The sequence below is a fragment of the Equus quagga genome, chromosome 13 (genome assembly GCF_021613505.1).
Source record: "Equus quagga isolate Etosha38 chromosome 13, UCLA_HA_Equagga_1.0, whole genome shotgun sequence".
Classification (NCBI taxonomy): Eukaryota; Metazoa; Chordata; class Mammalia; order Perissodactyla; family Equidae; genus Equus; species Equus quagga.
The window spans coordinates 75,037,418-75,051,970 of record NC_060279.1 but is presented as its reverse complement, the minus strand read 5'-3'; the positions used below and the strand labels follow the sequence as shown (position 1 = coordinate 75,051,970).

General features: G+C 45.9%; 1 protein-coding gene across 1 annotated transcript in view; it reads right to left on the bottom strand.

The window, feature by feature from the left end:
- The window catches only part of CDH13 (cadherin 13), a 985,922-nt gene that overhangs the window by 101,292 nt on the left and 870,077 nt on the right, over nucleotides 1–14,553 (bottom strand). The gene's annotated exons all lie outside the window — the stretch shown is intronic.

The following is a 14,553-nucleotide window of genomic DNA, read 5'->3' as shown; positions in this document are numbered from 1 at the left end:
ATTCATCCATCCATCATCCATCAATATATCCATCCATCCATCCATCCACCCCTCCCTCCCTCCACTCATTTTCCATCCTCCATTCATCCATCATTCTCCATCCATTTATCATCCATCCATCCATCATCCATCATCTATCCATCCACCCATCCATCCATTCAGCATCCATCCGTCCATCCATCTTACAGCCACCAGTGTACAAATATTTGGTAAGTGGCTTCTATGTGCCAGGCATGATATAGTATTAAATTCTAGGGATACAAAGAGTAAACAAAACAGACATGATTTATGGATAATTATAAAAACGTGTTAAGTGCTAGGAAAGAACAGAGTTCTTGGAAAGCCTATAGCTTGGAGGGAGGGGTGAGTGAGAGGGGGTGGGTACCTGACCCAGTCTGGGGAGGGTTGTTAGGGAAGAATTCTCTGAGAACTGAAAGAAGGGGAGGAGTGAGTGAGGTGAAAGGGGAGAGAGCATTCCTGGCTGCTGGAACAGCAGGTGAAAAGGCCGGTGGTGGAGGGAGCATGGTGCATTTGTGGAACAGAGGGAAGGTGGGTGTGGCTGGAGTGCAGGGGAGGGTCGGGGATAACCGTTTGCTATTGGACTCCAGAGGAAGATAGAGTCAGACCATGCAGGGCCTTGTGGGCCACAGAAAGGCATTTGCAATTTACTTTCAAAGCGAAGTGGGGTCTAATCAGGGAACTGGAGTATGTTTAAATCTACTCCTGAGAGAATTCAGAAAAAAAAAATCTTTAAATATAGAAAACATTCAACACAATTATAGTCTTTGTTAAGACCATTATCTGATTCTTGCATAAACCAAAGCCAGTTTCCTTGAGCATCCATTTAGAAACTCATTATTGCTTAATTAAATACTCATTCTATTAATTCTATTCAATGTTTTAACCCCATTATGTAATTCAAGAATGGAAAATTAAATCGATTAAAATGAAATAGTACCATTTTATATTTCTATAGCAATGCTCACTTTGTGATTTAAAAACAATAGACAGACATTAATTTACCACACTAGAGCAGGAGGAATTATTGATTGTAACATTACTTCCTTTAAGTGGAAAAAAATAGATAAAGTTACTTTTCTGTTAAGCTATGTGGCAAAACAAATACCAGATGCAAAACGTATTTTTACACAATCAGTGTGGGCGATCGGCTTGGGACATACTGAGGCTCATTAGCTTTCTCCTCTAAATTCACAGCAGTTCTTTCATTGTCCCTTCTTTGACCAGGTAGGTGGGTTTTGTGATAGGCACTTAGGAAGATACTGCCTGGACTTGCCACAAAAGTCATCCATCACCAGGGCCAAGAAGGATTTACATATTATTTCCCACCAAGAATGAATGCTCTTCCTCAGAGAGCTAAGAGTTGGTTTTTAGGTTAAAGTTAACCTGGAAGATGGAAATAAGATCAGCAGGCTAGAAAGATGCAGGTGGGGAAGAAGCGACAGTGGTTGACTTTCAGGGGCTGGACATACGCAAGCTAGCATGCTTGATGATTGGCGTCAGTGTTCATAGGCTGCAACCCTGAGGTGTCCTGGAGAACTGATGTTGAAATGGAAAAGCTGGGATGTGGTCATCTGGGCCCTGGCTTTGGAAAATTAAAAGTAAGGTCTCAGAAAGTTTTATAAACTTAAATTTCTATTTGTGAGGATAAAAGAGTGAGGAAGAGATAATCAGAAATTCAACTTGCAAACACTTGCACAAGTTTATATTTACATAAAGGATACAGCTTATTGGAAAAATCTAATCTCTTGCTGAAAGCCTAGTGGGTAGAAATTGTGATCACTATAAATAAGATAATACATTTGAAGATCTTGGCACATTGCCTGGCATAGAGTAAGGAATCAGTATTTGTTAGAGATGATGATGATGATGGATTTCTGTATCATATGAAACTCTTACTAATAAATTGGAGAATATGGCTCAAACCCCCATGACTCCTTCCATTCTTATCACAGTCTGTCTTATAATGTAGTTATCTACAGAGACATCCTTTTCCCCTGGGTCGGTGTGGAAGCTCTTTTCTCTTCAGTTCTGTGTCCCTGACACTCCATACTTGCTAATTCTTGTCTTGCTCTAACAACAGGCCCTTCATTGCCCGGGCAAATGATGTTAACCTATAGCACCTGCATTTAGAAGGGATAGCTGGATTAGGTATCTGGTTTCCTTCTATCTATGATTAAGATTCATCCTGGGATTGAAAGACGCAAGCACCCATTTTAATAAATATTCATTAAGTGTCTATTGCATGCTGAGGAGTCTACCAGGCACAGGAAATACAGCAGTAAATGAGAGGGACATAATTCTCTCCTCTCAGGGGCTTATAGCTCAGTAGACTGACATGTTACTGCCTGGTCCTCTCCTTTACTTATATGTTTTGCTCACCTATGATCTATCCAGACAACTTATTTCTACCATTTCTCCTCTGTCATACATCCAAGGCTGCACCTGTGGCCAATTATGGATGCTTTTATGTGTGGACATGATTTAGTTTCCAGCTAATGGTCATTTCAGTAAATAGGGCTTGGGCAATTGGATATCCATGTGGAGAGAATGGTGAATCTTGACCCCTACCTCACACCATACACAAAATGTGAAAGGTAGAAGAGTAAAGGCTTTAGAAGAACACATAAGAGGACATTTTAATTCAGCTTACAGTTAACGTTTGTGTGCACTTTAATATATGATATGTAATATAAAATATATAAAATAGTATAAAAATATAAAACGTAATTATATATGTGAAGTGCACAAAACATACATAATACTTAAGCAAAAATTTTAATAAGTGGACAGGCTTCTAAGTAAAGTTCACTCAGTATTTTGAAGACGGCTTATGTCTAAGAAGTGATTAACAAAGAGCCCCACAAGGGACTCTGAAGTTGCCTGCCTGAGAACCACGGTCAGCTCACCAGACAGCCCTAAAGACAACTGGACCTACTCAGTCCTTCCCTAGCTACACCCCAGTAGGACATGCACAGACCCCAAAGTGATTGTAGGACCAAGATGGCAGGAGAACATTCAGGAACCCACCAGGCCGTAATGGCCCCAGACATTGGTGAGCATCTTTTACTCTTTTCTCCATCTGGTTAAAATGCTCTATTCTCTAAATACTTTTTTTGTCTTTGAAGATGAGGAGTGGTGTCAGCTTTGGTTTTCAGTACTCATGGGAGATAGTTCACACAGCGAAGAAGCAAATCCGAGGCTAGCGCTCGGGCTTCCAGCAACCTGTGCAGAGACTTCCCTGTCCTCTCGAGCAGAGACAGCTTGGGGCATGCCCTTTCCAACGGTGAGCTCCTGCAGAGTGGGGATCTTGCCTCTGATTCCCTAAAATGCCCAACACCAGATCTTTCATAAATTGAAAGCACTATAAGTAGACATTAAATTTGGAGATTATTTCTGTCTAGAGAATAAAATCCTGAGGGGAGAAGATGAGAGCGTACATGTGTCTGAGGCACTCACAATAAGAACAGTGACTAGCTCTTCTCTATTCTCACCAAGAGAAAGGAAAGTGAATTGAGTTGTAGTTCAAAGGGCAGCAATGATAGAATTCCTAAATGGATGGCAGTCTTCTTTTTCTGAAGATCCTCAAAGGTTTTGAGCAGCTATAGTTCAGGATGCCTGCACAATCCAGAAAACATTTTGAAGGAACTCTACCCTCCCCACCTCCCGCTGAAAAGACTGATACTAGGATGCCGTTTGTGTCAGGGGATCCCAGCTTCCTTGGCCACATCTGACTGAACCCAGAAGTGGCATCTGACTCGCAAGTAACTCACAGGCTACTTCATAAACAATCGGATGATTTCTCTAAGAATTTTGACTCAGAGGAACAGAGGCTGGAACCAGAGAGTAAAGGGTCCTCCAATCCTGTTTCTGAGCAGTTGATCATAGGGTGGCCATTTTTTGTCATGTGGACACTAATGAATAGATGAGTAGAGAAGCAAATAATGGACTCACTGACAGAAAAACAGAGATCTCAGGGCAGTCAGAGACAAAAGTCAGACTAGGAAGCGTCCTTGGTCTCTGACTGGTCTCCTGTCCTGCTCCCATCCCCACGAGGTTCTCTGCGCTTCTTGTCTGGGGATGCTCTGTGCCTGTCCACACCTCATCTTCCCCAGCCATCTTAGTGGGCTTCTGCTCCTAGCCACCAAAGGCGCCACCAACACCCTGGTGGGTGGCTGCCATTCTCAGCAAGCAAACATGGTTCTTTTGATGAAGATTTGGCTTCCCTAGATGTTTCCTCAAGTATCTTTTTCCTTTTCTCTTTTACATCTTGCTATGGAAAATCTCAAACATCTATTAAAGCAGAGAGAAGAGAGTAATGAACCTCATGTGCCGCCATCAGCCTTCAGAGATCTTCAACTCACGCCCCCATTGTGTTTCATCTACACCCGCTTCTCCCCATTCCTGTGTTATTTGGAGCAAATCCCAGACATATCACTGCATCTGTAAATATTTCAGTGTGTATCTCTAAAAGATAGACTCTTTTTAATAAAATACAATCAAAGTCCTTTCTTGCTCCAACTAACATTAATTTCTTCCGACAATTACTGTGTTTTATTTTCATGCCGGATGCTTTGCTAAAAGTATGTGCATGTTCTCTCTCTTACGGACAGAGAGAGTCCATACTCGCTGTGGTAAAGGACAGTTACAGAGGGTCTATTAAACTCCTCTGTGTGTTACAAGAATTTTCTCAGTTAAATGTTTCAGGCCACCCCCCATTGCTCAAGAGGCGAGGAAATGCAAAACCCAAATGTGGAAATAGTTCAGCAATAATAAGGAATGGAAGCTCGACAGCAGAGAAACACGATCTGAGTGAAGAGCGCTGGCACCCCAGGCAACATGGTTCTTGATCCAGGAGAGCAGATACAGATGTCCCCCTAGTCAGTATGACCCACGCCCCCAGGGAAGCACCAGGATGGAAGGAGAGCTATGTGCCTGGAGGGCTGCCATCTGTGGGTCCCATTCCACCTATAGGAAAGGGCCCTACAGGTGCAAGGGATGAGCCAATGGGCACAAGTGGGAAACAATATTCACTGCATACTCTGGCAGGACTTGCTCCCCCTTCCCTCCCAGGGCACGCTCTTCTGTGTTGACTCATTTCCTACGAGAAGTTTCCATGTGTTGCTGCAGGCACACACGAGGCACTGAGTAAATGACTTGTGAGGAAGATGCCCGGCCAGGTCTGGCTCTCTGGGGGCCGGACAGTCTGCCATCTTGACTGTGTTCTTCCTGAAGCCCCTCAAATCTGCCAAATAGACGTACACACATGTGCAACTAAAAGAGTCATTTTTAAGGAAGAAGAAGCTCAAATAACAAAACATGCCTTTTTCTCTACAGAAAGACAAAACGTGCCTTGCTTTCCCTACAAAACAAAATGAAAACATGTAGCGACTGAAGACGGACGGGAAAACAATGCAGTTGGGCAGTGGCTCTCAAAACTGCGTTCCTGGGAACCAAGAACGTTTGACTGATGGTGCGGGAGATCCAGCAATGTATCAAGTATTTCCTTCTAAACAATAAAGATTTAGACAGCCTGAGGAATCTATTAATCACGTTCTATCTGTTTTGTATATTAGAATTCCTGCCTAAGATTTTGCTTGGAAAAAAAAGTTTTCTGTTACAACGAAGTTTGAAAATCACTGCCTTAGGGAACTGATGAAATAAATATTACATTAGATGATGAGAGAAAAACAAAAACCAAGGAGCAAATAGGCCCACGTCCCTTTTTCTCTAAACGCCAGGCGTCGATGCTTTATTTCATCTGACATTAGCATCTCTCCTTCAGTTGTGTTTCTCTCTTTAAAAAATGCAGGAAAAAGCAAAACACATTTTTACACTGTGTTTGACGAGATAACTGGAAATAGTTTAATTTTGAGAAACCAAAGAGGTTTTCTGTAGAGACACGCATTTGACCAGAAACATTTGAATCTGGTTGAAGAATGACTGTTTTTAGGAACAATAGTATGGTCTGCTCTAAAGACTTTGGAATTTGGATTATGCAATTTCGCAAATTTGCAGAAGTGGGGAATTCAGTGAAGTGGGGCAGGTTCTGAGCTACTCCTAACTTGTAGGTAAATTCTGTAACTTCTGAGTCCCAGTTTCCTTATCTGAGACCAAGGGGATCGGACTAGAGCAGCAGTTCTTAATGCTGACTATACATTGGAGTCACGCGGAAACCTTCAAAAACTACTGAGGATCTGGGGTCCCACACGCGGAGATTTTTTTGGGTGGGGCCCAGGCAATTTGTGTCTCTAAAAACTGCCCCAGATGATTCTAATGAACAGGCAGGGCTGAGAACTGCTTGAGAGGACTACGAAGGTCCCCTCCCAGCGTTATGACCAAATGTTAAAAAGATCTTCGCGATCCATTCGAACTTGTGTTGGGTTCTAATGGGTAAAGACCTGGTGTTGGGTGTGCCAAAGGATGCCATCCATGGGGAACCTTGAGAATTCTTAGTGCTATGCTCAAGGAGTTCAGAGGGGTTACTAAGCAGTGGGATACGTTTGCCAGTGAAATCACAGGGCTTTCTCCTGGAGGTCATCTTTTTCATCACCTCAACAGAAATCCCACACCTGTTAAGCAGTCATTCCATTCCTCTCCCACCCCCAGCCCCTGACAACCACTAATCTACTTTCTGTCCCCATGGATTTACGATTCTGGACATTTCATATAAATGGAGTCACAGAATATGTGGTCTTTCATGTCTAACTTTCGTTTAGCATAGTGTTCTCAAGGCTCATCCATGCTGTAGCGTGTATCAGTACTTTGTTCCTTTTTATGGCTGAATAGTATTCCATTGCAGGGATATACCACATTTTATTCATCCAGTCATCCATTGAGCAACATGTTTCCACCTTTTGGTTATTGTGACTGATGCTGCTATGAATACTCATGTACAAGTTTTTGCACGGACTTATGTTTTCATTCTCTCTGGTAGATCCCAGGAGTGCAATTGCTAGGTCCTACGGAGAGTCTCTGTTTAAGGTGGCGTGGGTTTAAATCATTCATCAACATGCACATAGCACCGTGCTGCATCTTCCAAACACATGATGCTGTGTACTGGTGCCAGCTTCCCGGAGCCCGCTGCCTCCTGGTCCCACGTGACGGGAAGGTGATATTTGAGAATGAGGCTTCCCTCTTTGAACAGCATGAGGGGTTGGGAAGGAGAGGGATCTATGAGAGCCTCATCTCTTTCAAAACCTTTGACTAACCCACTTTGAGCAGCCTCCTTTTTCCCAGTTTGCATGGGGCATTGCTCAGGTTAATGAAGAAACCAGACAGACCCCCCTGGAGCTCGTGGAGAAGAAGCCCTCCTCCCCACAAGGCCCTTGCAGCTGTGTCTAACTAGAGACAGTGCATCTTTAATCTCCGAGCTGTGGGAAAATCGACACACTTGGTTAGGCTCGTGATGCTAACACCCGCTACAAATAAGGACAAGAGAAACCTTCTGCTTTCATTACAAGGGATTTGTACAAATTCATACACGGCATTGACTTACAGCTTCTAATTTATATTTAAATCCCAAGTGTCTTAGTCAGAAGAAACTGCTCTAAATCCGTTGTCTGTGTCTGCACCATTGATTCCTGCTTCAAACAGACCCCATGGGCCCAATTGTAATTCCCATCGGCACATCCACATATTTCTTTCCTGAGATGGCTTATGGAGTTTCTGAGAACATCCAAATCCCACAGGGAGAAGAGATGGGGATGAGAATCATTCCCTTGGGAATCAGACCCGACGAGAGAAGGAGGATTAGGAAAATCATTTTCCGTCCCTTCTGGGCTCTGATCCCAGAGTGGAGTAGCAACAGAAGTCTGTTTGGGGAGAGAGGTGCCCCAGTGACAGGCTATCACATTGAAAAAGACAAATATGGGAAAGTTACTCATGTTTAATGCCACATGAAGCTCTACTGCCTATTGGCTGTGTGACCTTGGACAAGTCATTGAACCTCTCTGTGTCTTGATTTTCTCATCTAAAAAATGAGAATAATAGTAGGATCTACCCTCATAGGATTATTATGATGACGGAGAATATTTATAAATGTTTAGATGAATACCTGACACATAATTAGCAATATATGCACATTGTTATTATGAAGACAGACAAAATGAACAAAGAAATGAAGTTTGTTACAGGGCGCATCATTACAAGGAACATGAACAAAGAAATAAACTTGGTTCTTTTTAGGTCTTTTTGTTCTGATAGCTTAGTCTCTTGCTAAATAATATTTCTGCCAACATAAAGTTCCCTTGATGTCTAAATCACTTAGAGTTTGTGTCACTTATAATCAGAAGCGTCCTGACCAATACTTTTTATTGCCTAATTATATCTGTGATGTGACTTAGGGTTTCTCACCCTCGGCACTATTGACGCTCTGGGTTGGATAACGATTTGTTGGGTAAGGCCGCCCTGTGTGCCGTAAGATGTGGCGCAGCATCCCTGGCCTCTCCCCACCAGATGCCAGAAGCAGCCAAGTCACAACAGTCAAAAGTGTCTCCAGACGTGGCCAGATGTCCCAGTGGTGTGTGCGTGCGTGCATGTGTGTGTGTTGTGTCTGCGAAGTCCTTCCTGGCTGAGAACCGCTAATCCAGCTAACCCGGGTCAGGGGCTCCTTATAAGAATCTGCCCTGTCAAGAGCCGCCCACGGCTGCCCGAGGACAAGATTCATCAGCAAGCTGGCCCCAGACTCAAGTCTCACAGGAAAACACTGAAATAGCATAATAACATTTTCCGGAGTAAGTGAATCAGACACTGCCAGGAAAACATTCAAGGGTAAAACTAAAGACTATAATTATTACGAAAATTATTGATGTAGTTTTCATTACTCTAGAATTTTTGAATTAGCAACTGATAATCCCTCCTATAAAAGAAGAAAGGTGGTTTTTCTTGCTTCCCATTCTTCCTGACACTTGTCCTCCTCTCACTTTTCAATAAACACATCTCATGCCTGAGTGCACCACAAACAGACACGGGTCCCGCAGCCGGGCTCTCGCTCCACCATCCCTCCAAGGGGCAGGGACTCAAAAGGAGGCGGCCCTGTTACCCACGGGGCTTTCTCAATGGGCCTCAGAAAATTAGAACAGGGGCATTTTCCATTTATCTGGGGTCCATTTTCCCCTTCCAATTCGCTAAACTCTCGCTACTCACAGTGTGGTCCTTGGGCCAGCAGCACGGGCACTACCTGTGACCTAGTCGGAAACGCAGAATCTGGGGCCCCATCTTGGACCTTTGGAATCAGATCCAGGGGATTCAGTGAGATGCCAAGTTTGAGAAGTCTGCTCTTGACCTCTCTGCTTACTCTCAGAGCTGTCCTTGCTGCCTGACTCGGAGGGACAGAGGGACCAGGAATGCAGGCACCCTCTGCACTCAGCACCCCCAGCCTCGAAACCTGCAAACACCCTCTCCTGTTCTCGTCTCTCCTCTGCCTAGATGGGCTTCTCCCTCCTGCTCAATGTGAACTCCACCCCCTGGGTCCCATCCCCTTCGACTCGTCCACTCCTGCCCTTCTCCGCTGGTCAAATTTCCCTCCTCTCAAGGTTCATGACTCTCCAATTAAAAAAAAAAACACGCACAACAAAGAAAAAGCAACCCTCAGGTCTACTGCTCTCATTCCCTTCGCAAGAGGGGCCTGTATTTCTTCACCTCCCATTGTGCATTTAAGAGTATTAAATATGTTGAAAGTTGCTCTGAGGGCTTGGGAGCACAAAAATAAGCATTGCGAATTTATTTGCAATCAAGGAACAATGTAATTGGTCGTTGTCGAGATGTAATTACGGGAGAAAACAGACTGTTCAAGAGCGCTCCTCGGCTCTATTGAACAGGTGCCAAGGAGGTTTTTTAATGAAACCCACAGGTAACAGGCAAGACACTCCACCCTCAGTGTGTGGCTGCTTTAACCTGGGCTGCGACAGCCGACAGCCGCGGGAGGGACGGACGGTCAAGGGAGGGGGGTCCAGAGGCTGTAATTTGAATATGGAAAACAGGAACTCTCCCAGAGTTAACGAATTTTAAATGAAAAAGTGAAGTTTTCCAGCTTGATTTTTCCCTCTCTAGTGACAGTGTGGGACAGTGGGAATTGTCAGGTAGCATGGGAGAGTATTTGGGCGATGGAGAGAAGCTGAGAGAGAGAGAGAGAGAGCGCTAGTGGGAGAGGGTGGTGCAAGAAAAGAAGGCATGGAAAGACATATAAGAAAGAGTTAGAGAGGCAGAGAAAGAAGAGAAACAGACGAGAGAGGGAAAGAGAAAGGAGAGAGAAATAAGATAGAAAATAAAGACTGGAAAGAGAGATGTGGAGAGAAATGGGCGGGGGAGAGAGGGCGAGAGGAGAAGATAGGGGTTGGTTTAAGGGCTCGATTTCACTTTTCTTAAATAAGAAAATCTGGGCAAATGGCAAGCTCTGTTCCAGCGTTCTCAGTATTCCCAGGGGCCGGTCCAGCAGGAACTGCGAATGGAAATTTCCGTATCCATAGGAACTCCGTGGTTGAAGCCTCCCGTCTAATGAACCGCTTGGAGCAAGTGCAGATGGAGAAACTGGGGATTCGGTGACTAAGCCTGGGACCCCTGGGAAGAGGAGCGACAGTGATCACTGCCACCACCCAGAAAAGAAGCTGGTGGGTCCTGGGCCCTGGGCCCTGGGCGTTGCCTCTGCATTAACTACCATGAAGTCTAATCTTTTTGCTCTGTTTCTAAAATGAGTGCATTAGGCAAAATTAGATGTAATGAAAATGACCCTTAGACATCTCCAAAAGAGTCTGTACGTTAGGCTCTTGTGGCCCTGGGAGGGCTGCTCTGTTTTCTCCCTTGTATGAAAAATCCACGTGTGACTCCAAGAACGAACAGCCAGACTCGTATAAACTGGATGTTTCATTAGCCCCATGTAAGTCCTTCTGAGGTAGGGGTTTGGGTCCCCTTAACTCATCTGTTTGTCGCCTTTACCGAATCCTAAATCAGAGCACTCTTTGAGGGGATATTCAAGGAGAGGCTGTGATTCAGGGAACCAAGCACAATTTGTGGCCCCTAAGCCTCCGGTGACCTCGTGTAAAGTTTGTGTTTATAATGCATCGCGGAGGGCCTGCCCACGGCAAGGGACTTGTAACAGGGACCGTAACAGGGATGGTGGCTGTTAACTTTCTGGCCCCAGGGGGAGCCAACTGGCCAAGGGCCACCTGAACAGAATCTCTTCCTATTTGGCTGTAGGGCTCCGCATAGACACACACCGGAAACAGGACCTTGCTAACATCCGCCACTCTGGACGACATTTACTCTTCATGTGTCACAGACGTCATGATCGTTGAGGATGAAAGATGGGCCATTCCTGCAGGTAGGCATTCTTGATATCCCTGAACATGAGAAATCCATTACTTTGTCTCCTGCGTCAATAATAGCAGCTTCTGAATGGAAACAGAGTCCCTTGACTGTTAGGTTTCAGGGACGATCATAAGTAACTTGATGCCACGCACAGACACACTTGCACACACGTGCACGCGCGCACACACACACACACCCCTTTTGCAGGAAGGGAGTATTTCCAAAGTGAGTCAACATGTGGTGGTGTTGCTGTGGAGTGCAAGTAAAAGAGGAAGAAACCGTCACAAACAAAACAAAAGGTACGCTTCCTTCTGTGACCTGTGTGCAGCCTTATACGTTCTGCAGGCAGAGCACGGGTGGGAGGTTAGTGTAATTTAAGCCCCAAGGAAGAGAGGAGACCTGAAGTCACCGCAGTGTGGTGTGGACCCTCCAGGAAGAAAAGAGAAGAAAGTGATGCCCCGGGACAGCGAGGTCCAGGCTCATTAGCAGGTGCAGGTGACAGGTGGGCGCTGCTTTCTTCTAGTATAAGAAGCAGCTAGAAAAGAGGCCACTGCGGGGGTTTCACCACCCCAGAGTTGCTGGAACTGGCTGTAGGATGGGGATTGGGCTGAACTGAGCCAATGCAAAGAGCAGGGTGCAAACACGCCTCTTTTCTGAAATCCATGCTCTGCAGACTAACAGTAGCAAAATGAATATTAGTGGAATGGTGATAATAGAAGCTAACATTTGCACACTTCCTCCATGTCACGTGCTGGGCTGATTGCTCACCCCGTGAGGTGGGTTCTCCTATGAGCTCCAACTGACTGGTGAGGAAACTGAGGCACGGGGCAGTCCGATCACTTGCCTAGGGCTGCAGAGTCAGGAAGCGAACACACAGGATTCACACCCGGGTTTGTCAGAGTCTAGAGTTTGTCGCTACCCCCTCTTGGCTGTGTCCATGTCCACAGAGGGGCCCGCCTTCCCAGGTGGATCGTGAGAAAGCTTCATATCCTCACCACTCACTGTCCCTATCTGCGCAGTGCCAAGCCCTCTCCCAGGGGAAGCATTTCCCTGTGGAAATGTGGGTATGGTTTAAGAACAGGAAAGGATACACCGCTAATTTTCTACGTAATGGCCGGAAGGTTTTCAACTCAATTTTTGCCTCCCTTTTCCATGGGTATGATGGGGGAGGGTCCTGTTGACTTCTTTATTATCATTATCCACATTGTCTAAGCACACCAAGCCTGTGCTGAATTTATAGGAAAAGGTGCCGTCTTCTCCTGTTTTCGCTGGCCCTTCCCATGCACCCCACACTCCCGTTGTATCGCTGCCAAGAGGCCCCTGCAGCGGCTAGCAGCTTCTGTGTATGCGCCTCTTCTGGCGGTCAGCAGAGTGACCAGTGGCTAGTGAATGGGGTGGGGCAAGGGGAGGTGACTGTCCAGCACTCCCGGGAGAATTCCCTGCACAGGCTTCTGGCACGCCACACCTGAGGATGCAGAGGGGCACTTTGATGCAGTAGCTGTCTTGATACAGCATAGCTCAGGGGTCATTAGAGGGTTTGGGAGAGGCCTAAGGCTGGGAAGGGTGTAGAAGGAAGCTCAGGGATGGGGTTAGTGTCCAGAGAGGGGAGCTCATGAACTAGAATCCAAACAGAATTTCCAGCCCCTTCTCTAGGGTCATGAGCCCCTGGATTCCAGGTGGGCAACAAGCGACGAGGCATCTTTTCTATCTGCTCCTGCTGGCTCCCTCTGCATCTCGACCTTCCGCAGCTGGCCTTAGAGGCTTCCGTGCAGGTTCTGGTCCAGTCCCACAGAGCATGGAGCATTTTAGTTCCCATCTAAATGGTGTGGCCCTTGGGATCCCACCTCACTGGGGTCCCCACTATGTATGTGAGCCCTTTCACGGGTCTAGAATCCCACCTCTGCTCTGTCCCAAGTGCCAGGTCCTTCCCCGGACCGTGACCTTGTCCTCTGTGTACCCAGGAGTCCAGTCCCAGTGGGGTGGGCCCTCCGCCATTGTCAGCTAGGACTCTACGCAAGTGCAGAAACCAGTGGAGCTCAGGGGATAAAAAAGGGGAAGGGAATTTAAAGGTACTTTGATAAACTGCAATTTAAAATGCCCATACCTTTGCGAACAGGCATTTTACTTGGGCGAGATTATCCTACAAAAACCTTCATCCGTGTGCACAAAGATACACATTCAAGCGTTTTTATTGCCGTGATATTTATAAAAGGGAAAATCAGGAACCACCAAATTGTCCATCGATAGGGATTGGTCAAACTGTGGGACGCCTGTGAAACAGAACACCATCCAGAGCCATTAACCTGAATGAGGGAGTTAATTGTTTGGCATTATTGATCAGAAGGGAAATCTGTTGTATTGGGCAATGCAAACGCCTTGGGCTTACTTAGTAGGAATAAAATGTGTTGAGTTAATGAAATTGGGAGGATGTGGGCCATTCAGGGGCACATTTGAAGGCAGAGCTGAGTTAAGGAGGAGATTCTCGAATCTTGAAGTTCCTAGACTGCAGGAGCCAAGGACACAGATGGAGTTCAACAACCTGGTGTGTGTGGGGGGAGGGTGGGACTGATCTGGCTGGCTCTGCTCCCAGCTGCCCTGGTCAAAACCCCCTCCTGAGGTTAAAGGTGTGAAAATGAGACAAGTCAAGTGAAAGTTCAGCACACCGTCTCTAGAGGCAGAGCAACTCCTTCCTGCGGGGCTCCTACATAGAGGAGGGTTGGGTGGAATTTGTGGGTGGTGGGTGGCTGTGCCGTGGACAGCAGATAAGGTCACGGGAGGATCATCTTGGATCAGATAGAAAGGCTGTGGAAACCCCGGATGCTGCTGACATGCTCGAAGTTACCACTCATGTAAGTGAACCAAGAAGATGGGACGCCCCGTCTCATTCATTCCAGCTGGAAGGAACCTTAGCCTGGGAGACAGAGGAACCCATTCTCCTGAAGGCTTCTGTGAATTGTCTTGAATTATGAAACCTTATGGAGGGTTTCTCTACCCTTTGCTGCCACTAAGAAAGGCCAAGATCGCGCAAAGCAGGTAGCAAAAGCAAAAGGGGAAAAAATAAAGATAACAGCAACAGTAGCCTATATTTACCGAGTGATTATGCACCAGGCATTGGGCTAAACTCCCGACGTGCATTATATCATTTGATCCCCACCACAGCCTGATGAAATAAGGAGCATTATTTCCCCCTTTTTCTGGAGAAGGAAAAAGGTATAAATCCTAGTAAAA